We start from the raw sequence: 13,229 nt of genomic DNA, 5'->3' as shown, positions 1-13,229 counted from the left end.
TTAATTCCCAAGCGACTGATTTGAGAAAAGCAAAGCCTAAGACTTAAAGAAGATTTCTTTTTAGGAAAGCAGACATTGTGAGTCAAAGCAATGTGTTTTATAGTCACACAATTGTCTGAGAAATTCATTTATGTGCTTTTCTTTCCTGTCTTTTCCTTTTTCCTTTCCCCTGTACCCAATCAGGTACCAAGCCCTGTGCTTCCCTGAGGGAAGGTCTGTGACTATGAAACACTTTCTTCCTTGACTTTTGCTCTCAAAAGCCTGTACTGGTGATGACAACCTGATGGCCCATGGACAATTCAGTCTGGCCTACACAGATTAGTTCTAAAGACTTTAGCCAACATTTGACATAAAGGAAATCGCTCCTAAAAATCTGGATTTTCAGCTTTTCTTGAAAAATCAGAAGATCCGGCAATACGGGGCACGGTGAATGACAACAGCAAGCCTGAACTAAGCAGAAACCTCCCCTTTATATAGACCAAGCCGCTGACAAGCTGCTTTACTCACTTCCATTCCTATCCAGCCTCTGTGGGCATTTGAGTTTGCAATTCTTGGCCTAAATCTACTGAAGAGAATATGCCAGGAGTCTTTAATGCATAAGAAAATAGGGTTGGAGACCAGAGGTAATTCACTCACCGGATAGAAACAAGAAGAGAAATGAATTATCTCAAGAAAGAAGGAAATTCCTAAACATGGAAGGAAAAGACAGAGAGGGGCACTTGGGTGGCTCAGTGGGTTAAGCCTCTGCCTTCAGCTCAGGTCATGATCTCAGGGTCCTGGGATTGAGCCCCCGCATTGGGCTCTCTGCTCAGCACGGAGCCTGCTTCCCCCTCTCTCTCTGCCTATTTGTGATCTCTCTCTCTCTCTGTCAAATAAATAAATAAAATCTTAAAAAAAAAAGAAAGAAAGAAAGAAAGAAAAGACAGGGGAAGACACCTGAGGGCATCATCTGGTAGTGTTCTGGAAAAATAGCAATACTTTAGCAAGGAATGGCTGTGTGGTTCCCTGCTGACAATGATGCTCTTTTCCCACTTGTGACACAAAAGCAACAGGGCAGGAATCACACCATGTGAGCCGAGTTTATGGGAATCTCATCAAATGAGGCACGTTGATGGCTGATGACCTGGGCCATCCCCAGGAGCTGGTCCCCAGAACTCAGCAAGACTAAATTTCTGGTCTACCAGTGAAATGGGGACTGAGGTTATTTTAAAGAAAAGCAAAGAGCAATCTTTCTTGAGCACATGAAATTGAGAACTGCTGTAATTTCCAAGTGCTCCAGGAAGTCACAAACCTACACCTGCCCTCACACGAAAAAATTACTTCTCCCTTGGTTTTGTTCTGTTGTTTTGTGATTTTTTTTTTCATACATCTGGGAAGGTTTTCTCAGATGGCCATTCTTGTCTGCGCTGTTCCAATGGCTGCAATGGCCTTGGCCTACAGAGGCCTGAGTTTTATAGCATCATTAGCTCCAGCATGTTTGGAAGTTTCTCTCTGTTGCTCTGACCTGGACACCATGATCTTGAGATGGCACAGCAATCTGCACGTTCCTCACATACTGGAATAAGCCCAGAGGATAACTTTTTAGCTGCAACAGAGTTCAACTCAGGCAAGTCTGCAAATGGGGTGAAAAGATACTTCCTGTGATTTCTCTAGAACTGAAAGAAAAAGAATAGACTCTTTGATTGCTCAGAGGCTATATTTCCACATAGTCATTAAGAGTACCAGCTTTAAAGCCAGACAAACCAAGTTCAAACCCGGGCTCTGCCACTTACCAGCTTTATTCATTTTTTTTAAACTTAGGCAGCCTCAGTTTCCTCAAAATAATAGTACCCACCTCACAGTTCTGCTGGGAAGATTCAATGAGATAATGCATAGAGAGTGGCTAGTTCATCACATATTCATAGTAAGAACCCAACTAAGGGTTAGTGACTAAAATAATAATAATTATTGCTAATGGAAAACCGTGCAGACCCCCCTGGGAATTCAGAACCTGGATACTGAAACCAGCTAAACCAACATCTGCCCAATGATTTCATCCATGGAATATACATTAAAGAAAACATAGCATACAGCATCAGTACATGGTCATTCCAGCCTCTGCCAAATCCAATATAAAGACTTATTTGCCCCTCACTGTCCTTAGGGAAGAACCAGAGCTCCCCTGTGCTCAATACATGTAAGGCATAGAAGAAAAAAATTTCACAAGGCCAGTTGTTGGCTATTCCAGGGAACACAAAGAAACCAAAGTCAGCCAGCAGGGTCTAATGGTCAGGGCCAAAGCCATTAGACAAAACTGTGAAAAATACCAAGGTGCTGTTCAGCTCCTTGTTATTCTCTTTATTTGGTATCCTCCCAATGAAGCATCCAGTGCATCATAGTGCCCTTTTGTTGCCCAGAGTCTCAAAGTTAGCTAAGGTTCTCTTTCAAATACTCCCATGCACTCTCAACCTTCAGATAACACACCCCCTAGTCAAAATATGCCAAGTGTTCCCTTCCCTTGAGACTCTACTCTCTTTTTACTAATTTGGAAAATTAATTCATTCTAAACTATTATGGGTGGATGGAAGTTTCCTTCATTACCACTTTTATCAAATCTGCATTTTCACCAAGATTTTAATATCTTAAGAAGCAAGCATTAGGCCTACCACAAGAATGACTAAAACTTGGTGTGGAGTAAATAGGACTGGAATTTTGGTTTGGTTTTAAACTGCAAGGTACTCCATAAACATGACAAGGTCTGAGCTTTCCTGAGAGAGGCACTGTTGCACATACCACGGCAGGATGGTGAAAATACCTCAGATCTGTGCAGATAAATCTTCCCACCTCCTTCCTCGCACCCCAGTCTCCTCAGCCATGCTGAGCCCTAGGCATACAGAGACTGAAAAGAAGGTAAAGGTGGTCTAATTGGTAGATCAGTCCTAACAGCCTGTGGAGAGAATTCATGGCCCCTAGAAAATCCCACTTGTAAAACCACCTCTCTCTGGTCCTCTCATAACATACAAACATCTATGAAAAGACACAGGGGAATTTCCTTTTGAATTAACGTCTAAGCTCCTTGAACACATTTATTTCTTTATCATGTCATCTGACACTTCTGTCACTTGAAATCTCAATAAAATTACCTCAAAATCCTAATTCTGTGGTGTGGGGGAAGCCCTACATCTCTCTAAGATACCTGTAATTCCTCAGACTCCCTCAACTGCCCTTCCCTGAGTCCTGTGTCCAGGGAGTCATCTAAGTTTTCCACTGAAGGCACCCAGATGTGAACTTCAACTCCTCCTCAGGTTGCCCCCAAAACATCCAATCCCAGAGAATTAGGAGCAAACAATGACGATTTTACTAATGATCTCAGAGAAAGACAGTCTGTGGCCTCCAGTGAGCTACATTAGAAGCCACGTTGAATGACCCCTGTCTGACCAGCCACGCTTCCCATGACCTCTGTACAACTCATAACTGATGCCCAAACATTGTTATTCCCTAATCTTGTTTGGGACAGTTGTACTGCTATTGTAATTATGTAATTCAACTAAATATAAACAGATAAATATAAGTATAAAAATACAACTCTCACTTCTATCAAAACTGAGGCAAATGCATTGTATAGACTCGATAAAGGTATGCTTTTAAAGGAATTACTGTCAGGTTCAATCTTTGAGAAAAAGAGTAACTACAAAAGATGGGGATAATAGTAAACCTCTGGAAGGACTCTGCACTGAGATAACATCCCAAGTTTCTTTTAAGCTGACAATCCAATTTTAAAAAATAAAAACTAGAATTCACAGATGGTGCATTACAGAGTGCCTGGTGCAAGAAAAGCAAAGAACTTCAATGGCGGGTGACTTGACCAGGAAACAAAGACCTTCACTGAACATCAAATGATGAGGAGATGAACATTTGCTTTGTGTGTCTTTTACATTAAAATAAAATGTATAAATGTGTTTTTAAATGATATCTTGATTTAACCTCTTTTTTAATTAACTGTACACTGCTCCTATCATATCAGATTAGAGGACTTCTGCTAGTCTCTTTTATTTAAATCCAATTTAATTAACATATACTGTATTATTAGTCTCAGAGGCAGAATTTAGTGATTCATCAGTTGCATACAACACCCAGTGCTCATTACTTCAAGTGCCCTACTTACCCCATCCCCCCCCTTCCCCCATATCTTCCCCAGCAACCCTCAGTTTGTTTCCTATAGTTAAGAGTCTCTTATGTGGGATTTCTGCTATTCTTAAAAATACACTTATGGGGCAAATAATAAATTGTATGTTAATAACAAATAAATATAAAAATACACTGAAAATTTTAAAAAACTTAGGGGCGCCTGGGTGGCTCGGTCATTAAGCCTCTGCCTTTAGCTCAGGTCATGATCCCAGGGTCCTGGGACTGAGCCCCGGCATCAGGCTCCCTGCTCCACGGGAGGCCTGCTTCTCCCTCTCTAACTCCCCCTGCTTGTCTTTCCTCTCTCGCTGTGTCTCTCTCTGTCAAATAAATAAATAAAATCTTTAAAAAAAAAAAAACTTAAAAAAATAAATATATATTATTCAAAGCAAGATAAATAAATAAATTTAAATTTAAATTTAAAAAAATACACAGTTGACAGTTTCAAAGTCCCTTCTCAGGTACTCTACCTCTAGAGTGTCCTCTACCCTTTCTCTACCTAACACCCAACTGCCCCTGTCATCTCAAATATTCTCCCTTCAGCAATGCAGAATAAGCCAGCACTCTATGATTCCCAAACATATCATTAGAAACATTTAACCTGGGTTTTCACTCAGCAGAAAAATAAGAATAACAGCCCACATTTATGTAGTGCTCACTACCTACCAGTCACTGCTCAAAGTTCCTTGTACTATTCACTCAACAATCCTACCAGATAGCATTTTCCAGGTAAAGGATTTGATGCACAACAAGGTTAATTGCCCAAAAGTCACCAAACTAGTAAATAGCAGAGATTTCCTACCTAACCTGCTCTGCTCTTCTCTGTGAAAGGCAGTTTCAAAAACAGCAATAACAATGACTCCTTATTACACGACATATTTATGTGTAGGTATACTTATATGTTTATATTTATTGAACACCTACTATGTACCTCAGGTGCTGTACTAGTACTGAAGACAGAGCTAGACTCCATGCCTGGCCTCATGGTGCTTACAATCTAGTCAGAGGGGCAGACACTGAGCAAGTAGTTATAAATATGACAAGCATAAGCACGTAACAAACCACTCTTCATAAAGAGTGACAAGAAAACCACAACCTGGGAAGTGACATTTGCAACATATATAAGCAACAAATCTAAGCAATAAAAATAGAAAATTGGCAAAAGACATGAATGGCCATTTTGCACAAAAGGAAACGATGAATGGCAATAAGCATGTGAAAAGATACTCAGCCTTATATGTGATAACAAAAAATGTTTTAACCTCGATGAGACACTATTTCACATCTACCATATAGACAAAAACTAACAAGTCTGACCATACCAAGTGTTGGTGTTGATGTGGAGTAATGGGGTTTCCCATACACTGCTGGTGAGACTGTGACTTCTCTTCTTCTTCTGAGACCTGCAGAAGCAATCAGCATAGAGTGGAAGCTATATCTGTTCTCCAACCCAACAATTCCACTCCTAAAGGTACACCACAGAGAAACACTTGTCCTTGTATCTCAAGAAGACATGTGTAAGAATGTTCATAGCACTGCTTGGAAAAAAGAAAAAAAAAAGAAGAATAAAAAGAAAACCTGAAACAACCCAAATGTCCATCAGTTATCATGAATAAATAGGTCAAAATATATTCATTCAATTGAACACTGTATAACAGTGAAAACAAAGGACATACACATGTCTTTGAATGATTGATGATATTCTAGTTCTTAGGCTGTATGGTGAGTATGTGGTTATTTATTTATCATCACTCTCTATCCTGTCCTTGTCTGTTATATTCAGCAACTTGTGTATATATTTCATGATATTTTCTAAAAGAGAAAAGAACTAGTAAGTGCTATAAGGAAAAAGGAGCGAGAGCTAGGTAGGCATATGCTTTTTTCTATCTTCTATTTCATATCCCCCAGATTCGGATGGGTCTGGGACCTGTCTCAATTCTTCATATGGGAAAATAATAAATATGAAAGTTCAATCAACTTGATCAATTTGGACCGTCAAAACAGATCATTGTGGCCTCAAAGTGGATTTAGAAGAAAGCTTGAATTAACTAAGTGGATGAAATTCAACATAGAGACTATCTCATCTTATGATACATAGACACAGGCACTAATCTTCCTTCTATCAATCAATGTACTTATCTTCTGAAAACTCATCTGGGGAGTGATTCGAGGTCCACAGCTCCCTCACCACATATTTCTTGAATCTCCTCAAATGATGTTCACAGGTTTTGCCAGAGAAGAATAAGGAAAGTTGCTTCAAACTTGGACGATTTTTCAGAATCTCTATTCTTAACCAGGAATTCATGGGATAGGCTTCAAAGAGTCTAAGAAATTCCTGAAAATATATGCAAAACACAGACGTGTATTTTTAGGGAAAGAGTCCACACCACTATCATCTGAATTTCAAGTGTGACCTTCTAAACAGCAACCAGACTTCTACCTTAACAGAGTAACAAATCATGCCCATGTGACTGTCCTGATTTTAGATTAGAAGTCCTGTGTCCCAGGAAAGCCTGTAGACCTAGGATAGTTTCATCATTCTAATACAGGATTGCCAGATAAAATGCAGAATGTCCAGTTAAGTTTGAATTTGAAGTTAATAATGAATAACTTTTTAGTATAAGTATGTCCTGAGAAATATTTTTTGTTTATCTGAAATTCAGACTTAACAGGCATTTGTATTTTTATTTGTAAAATCTGGCAACCCTACCCTAATAGAGTATTTAATAATAATAGTAGGAGTAGGAATAGTAGTAGCAATAGCAGTAACTAAGAATTATTGAATGCTCCCGTCATGTCAGTCACAGTTTCATATTCAATGCTAACCACTCCACCGGAAGTTAGGAATGATTATGTAATTCCCATTTTATGGATACAGTAATTAAGGATTAAGGAGGTGAATAGTTTAGCCATAAAAAAGAATGAAATCTTGTCATTTCCAACATGGATGGAGCTACAGAGTATAATGCTAAGTGAAATAAGTCAGTCAGAGAAAGACAAATACCATACGATTTCACTCATATGTGGAATTTAAGAAACAAAATAAATGAACAAAGTGGAAACAAGAGAAAGAAAATGACAAAAACCAAGAAACAGACCCTGACTGTTATCAGAGGGAAGGGTAGTGGTGGATGGGGATAAAATTTGTGTGGAAACACAAAGACCCCAAATAGCCAAAGCAACTTTGAAAAAGAAAAGCAAAGCTGGAGGCATCACAGTTCTGGACTTTAAGTTGTATTTCAAAACTGCAGTAATCAAAACAGTATGGTGCTGGTACAAAAACAGACACATAGATCAATAGAACAGAATTGAAAATCCAGAAATAAACCCAAAATTACATGGTCCATTAGTCTTTAAACAAAGCAGGGAAGATATCCAATGGGGAAAAGACAGTCTCTTCAACACATGGTCTTGGGAAAACTCGACAGCAACAAATAAAAGAATGAACCTGGACCACTCTCTTATACCATATACAAAAATAAATTCAAAATGGATTAAAGACCTAAATGTAAGTAAGACCTGGAAGCATAAGAATCTTAGAAAATCCTAGAAAAGGCAATAACTTCTTTGACATCAACTGTAGCAACTTCTTTCAAGATATGTCTCCTGGGGCAAGGAAAATAAAAGCAAAAATAAACTATTAGAACTACATCAAAATAAAAAGCTTCTGCACAGCAAAGGAAACAATCAACAAAACTAAAAGGCAACCTACAGAATGGAAGAAATATTTGCTAATGATACATTCAATAAAGGGCTAGTATCCAAAATATATCAAGAACTTGCACAACTCAACACCCAAAAAACAAATAATCCAATTAAAAAATGGGCAGAACGGGGTGCCTGGGTGGCTCAGTGGGTTAAAACCTCTGCCTTTGGCTCAGGTCATGATCCCAGGGTCCTGGGATCAAGCCCCACATTGGGCCCTCTGCTCAGCAGGGAGACTGCTTCCTCCCCTCTCTCTCTCTCTCTCTCTGCCTGCCTCTCAACCTACTTGTGATCTCTGTTTGTCAAATAAATAAATAAATAAAATCTTAAAAAAAAATGGGCAGAAGACTTGAATACACATTTCTCCAAAGAAGATATCCAGATGGCCAACAGACACATGAAAAGATGCTCATCATCACTTACCATCAGGGAAACGCAAATCAAAACTACAATGCGTTGTTATCACCTCACATCTGTCAGAATGACTATAATCAACAACACAAGAGAGATGCCTGGGTGACTCAGTTGGTTAAGTGTCCAACTCTTGATTTTAGCTCAGGTCATGATCTCATGGGTCCTGAGACAGAGCCCTGAGTTGGGCTCCAGGCTCAGCAGGGCGTCTGTATGAAGATTCTCTACCTCTGCCTCTCCCCCCACTCATGCTTGCACTCTCTCTCCCACTCTCTCTCCAATAAATAAATCAACCTTTTTAAAAATAATATAAAATCAACAACACAAGAAAGAACAGGTTTTGGTAAGGATGTGGAGGAAAAGGAACACTCATGCAATGTTGGTGGAAATGCAAACTGGTGCAGGTACTCTGGAAAACAGTATGGAAGTCCCTCAAAAAGTTAGAAATAGAACTACTATGTGATCCAGTCATTGCAGTACTGGGTATTTCCCCAAAGAACACAAGAACACTAATTCATAAAGATACATGCACCCCTATGTTTATAGCGGCATTATTTACAATAGTCAAGATATGGAAGCAGCCCAAATGTCCATTAATTGGTAAATGGATAAAGAAGATGGGTATATAGTGTATACGTATGGCATATATATATGTGGTATGTATATATATGTGGTGTGTGTGTGTGTATATATATACATATATGTATGGTGTATATACATAAAATATATGTAGTATATATGGTATATGTATGTGGTGTGTATACATATGGTATATGTATGTGGTATATATATTTTTTTACAAAAAATAGAAAACTATTCAGCCATAAAAAAGGAACAAAATCATGCCATTTGCAATGACATTAATGGCTCTACAGAGTATAATGCTAAGTGAAATAAGTCAGAGAAACAAATACCACATGATTTCCTCAACAAAACAAACAAGCAAAAGGAAAAAATAGGGGAAAGCGAGAAAAACAGACTTTTAATTATAGAGAGCAATCTGAGGGTTACCAAAAGGTAGGAGGGTGAGGGAATTAGTTAAATAGGGGATGGAGATTAATAGTACACTTATCATGATGAACAGTAAGTACTGTACAGAATTTTTGAACCACTAAATTATACACTTGAAACTAACATAACACTGTATGTTTACTGTACTGAAATTAAAATTTAAAAACTTTTAAAAAATAAAATAAAGAGGTAAAGTAGCTTATTCAATATCATATGGTTAGTCAATGACAAAATCAGATTCAAATTCACCAAAATGCATGTTCTATAAAAGAAGAAAGGGAAAAAGCTCTACCTGGAGAAAGCCAAAGTTGGCTGAGTTTGCCACCAGGGCTCCCTGCCCCCTACCTTTTGCCTTCCCACCCCTGCCCCTTGTAATCAGTAATTTATCTCCAGCCTCTGAACACAGGCTGTGCATCAGAGGCTTACAGATTTAAAGCATTAGAACCGTGGCTTGACAAGCATCCTGTTTCCTGCATGCTGCTCTAACGCCCCCACTTTTCTCACAGGCCTTATCAGGGAAACTTCCCTTAAGGCTTTCAGCCCACAGAAGTTGACAGTGTCTTAGATCATCAGCTAATATTCATTTGCCTCCTCAAGCTGCTTCCTGTTCTCCCAAAATCTATGAACACTTTGCCCAAAGAGTCTACAGGTTGGAATGGGACTTGCACAGAGGTGACCAACTGTCCCAACTTGCCTGGAACTGAGAGATTTCTGAGGATACAGTACTTTTAGTGTTAAAAATGAAAACCTCGCAAGAAAATTGGGACAACTGGTCACCTTACCTGTCAGGCAAATTAACCATACACTTTCACTATTATTAGCTCATTTGTCCTCAACACAATCCTGGAGCAGAACCTATTTTACAGATGAGGAAAGTGAATCACAGAGAAATTCAGTTATTTCCAAAGTGTGCAGCATTGTGAACTGCAGAGCTGAGCCTGCCAGATGGGCCAAGAAGTGGTTTAATGACCTGGGCTCTGGAGCCAGATTGCCTAAATCCTAATTCTGGTATCTGTAAAATTAGGGGTGATTTTAAAATGTACCACCCCATTCTGTAAAGATTAAGTGAGGTAATGCATTTAAAGCACCCAGCACAATGCCTGGTGCTTGATAAGTACTCATTGATGGAAACTCTCTTGACTCCATCCTATTGCTAAAAGAATGAGATATGGAAAAGAGTTCCGTCTTCTCTGTATTAATGTAAAAGGTTGGGAATATCCCCTAAAACATCTTTCTTTCCCTTCATACCTAATTATCCATCTATCATCAAAGCATTTTCCTAAATACTTTTAAAAGCTACATTTTCAGCTTTTACTGTGTCTCTGAGTTCCGTATTCTGATCAGAAGTTGTTGAATACCCAACTTTTGTATCAACATGGACGGGACTGGAAGAGATTATGCTGAGTGAAGTAAGTCAAGCAGAGAGAGTCAATTATCATATGGTTTCACTTATTTGTGGAGCATAACAAATAACATAGAGGACATAGGGAGATGGAGAGGAGAAGGGAGTTGAGGGAAAATGGAAGGGGAGATGAACCATGAGAGACTATGGACTCTGAAAAACAATCTGAGGGTTTTGAAGGGGTGGGGGGACGGGTGGGAGGTTGGGGGAGCCAGGTGGTGGGTATTATGGAGGGCACGTATTGCATGGAGTACCAGGGGTGGTGCATAAACAATGAATTCTGTTATGCTGAAAAGAAATAAATTTTTTAAAAAAAGAAGTTGCTCCTACTAGGGCTGTCTTTTGTTCAACCTACATTTAGCTGTATCTTGCACATACTCAAAGGGAGTAAAGATCAGTCAAGGTCTACTTAAAAAACAAATCCTCCTTGATCCCACCTCAAGTGACTTGGTGAGCACAGGGTCTGAATCTGCTTTTATCACTTCTGAGTTACCTCTGGTACCCCAATCATTTCAGGTTCCCAATAAATATTTCTTGTATTCATTAATTCATCAATCAATATCATTCCCCCCCCCTTATCAACCATTCTTGCTACTCTGTGTCTGGAATAAACCATTCCACCCTGAGTCTCCTTTTACAGTAATTTGTAATCCCCATCTTATAGTTGCTAATTTTCTAAAATTTACAAACAAACTGAGTCACAAGAAGAAAATCGTTCAGAATCAAAGAATCAAAGAATGAGTGAACGTGAGGTAGAAGGAATACCAAATCAGAAGTCAAGAAAACTGGTAGCCAAATTTGCCATTAATCAGCTCTGTGCCTTTGGGAGGAAAGAAAAGGCAATGAGACAACATTTGCATAGCCCTTGCTATGAGCCAACTCTGTACTAAAAACTTTCTACAGAATTTTTTCAATCTAATTCCCCTGCTAAGAAGGTGTTTCTATCCCAGTTTTAAGAGTAAAGAAACTAAAATTCAGGGAGGTTTTTGTTTTGTTTTGTATTTTGTTTTTTTGTTTTTTTACCCAAGTTATACCTAATATGAAGAATTGAACCCAGGTTTATTAACTCAAAAGCACATATTTCATTTTTCTCACCACCACCAAGTTGCCTCCTTAAAATGAGAAATCGTAAGAAAATTGCTTCATTCAGCCTCCAGTTTACAGGCCCAACAAGCTTCCCTTGAATCTGATCATGCCATCTACTTAAGCCTTAGATTTCCTCCAGGTAAGATGAGGAGGTTGAACTAAATGATGCCTTTCACATTTTAAATCCTATGACTTGGTGCCAGTGTACTGAGTTTCACTCTGAAAAAAGAAACCGCTAGTTGGAGCACTCAGAAGGCAGCCTGTGTGTTCAAGCATCCATCCTTCTAGCATTATCAATCTGCCACATTAATATGCTAATTTCAAGGGAAGAAATGTGGAACTAATTCCATGTTTCATTCAAGTAAGGGCATCCAGGTAGCACCAAGACACTAGAGAATCAAAACCAGCATGACTGCATTGACTTGGAGTGTGCCATGGCGGAAGAATAGGAAATAGGTTCTTCCATCACACCTCCTTAACATGTTCATTCCAAACCGTCCAACAGAAAGAAAGCTCTTCTCTCTATTTTCTTCTGGTGTTGGCATTGTCCAATATATAAGTCACACTGGCAGCCTCTTCCAGCCCTCTAGGAGCCCATCAAAAAGTAATAACCCTGATGCCTTGGGGCTGGGTAAATCGGCTGCTCTCAGAGTCCCCACCCAGCTTTGAAGGGATGGCTGACTTGAATAGATGGAGCTGAAAGAATGTTCCAATTGGCTTTTTCAGAATCTCGACTAATTGAACCATCTGGTGGAGGACAAAAACCATGTCATCTGGGGCATGATGATTTAAAATAAGCTGCCAGCATGTGCAGGATAAAAAGGATTGGTGACATATTGGTGATAGTTACAAGAGACCCTAGCTGATATGCCAAAATGGACCTTGACATACAACTTCTTAGATGCAAAATTACCCCCTTTTTCCTCCATTATCCCTCCATTTCCTCTGATCCATAAAACCAATACATACTTAGATTATTTTTTTACATCCATTGCCAAAATAAGGGCATTCCTAGAGTCTTTTTTTTTCCTTCCTTTACTAAGAAGAAACCTAACACATTAAAATGTAAGTCATCTACATGGCTCAATTCGCAGGGCTCATTAAAGTCCTCCTGTCTTATCCCCTATACCACCTACCCACAAAAAAAGTATACTAAGCACTAGCTTTGCCTAGTGGCTGATATTCCCATTGTATCTCTCCTCCTTATTAAATGCATATTATCTCTCTAAGATGTGGAAACTTAGTGTTTTAGGTGGGGCTCCTTAGAAACAGAGTCTGGGAGGGGAGAGGAGGGAAAGAAATAAATACCCTCTGGGAGAATGATTCAGGGACAAGTGATTTGCTAAAGAAATGTTCCAGGATAAATCATTAAGGGAGAAGTAGGACAGGGGTAGAGAGAGAAACTAAGTTAAGGCTTGATTTCTGGCAAATCTGCATGGATATAAGAATA

General features: G+C 39.1%; 1 long non-coding RNA gene across 1 annotated transcript in view; it reads right to left on the bottom strand.

Annotated features, from left to right (window-relative positions):
* LOC116864252 overlaps positions 1-5,571 on the bottom strand; it is a 120,411-nt gene extending 114,840 nt beyond the window's left edge. Inside the window, exon 1 of the long non-coding RNA XR_004381974.1 lies at positions 5,487-5,571. This is a non-coding gene — a long non-coding RNA (uncharacterized LOC116864252). The remainder of the gene's footprint in view (positions 1-5,486) is intronic.
* Positions 5,572-13,229: the final 7,658 nt, after the last annotated feature.

Source organism: Lontra canadensis, unplaced genomic scaffold (genome assembly GCF_010015895.1).
Source record: "Lontra canadensis isolate GAN:19392208 unplaced genomic scaffold, GSC_riverotter_1.0 scaffold5, whole genome shotgun sequence".
Classification (NCBI taxonomy): Eukaryota; Metazoa; Chordata; class Mammalia; order Carnivora; family Mustelidae; genus Lontra; species Lontra canadensis.
This window is presented reverse-complemented; position numbering and strand designations above follow the sequence as displayed.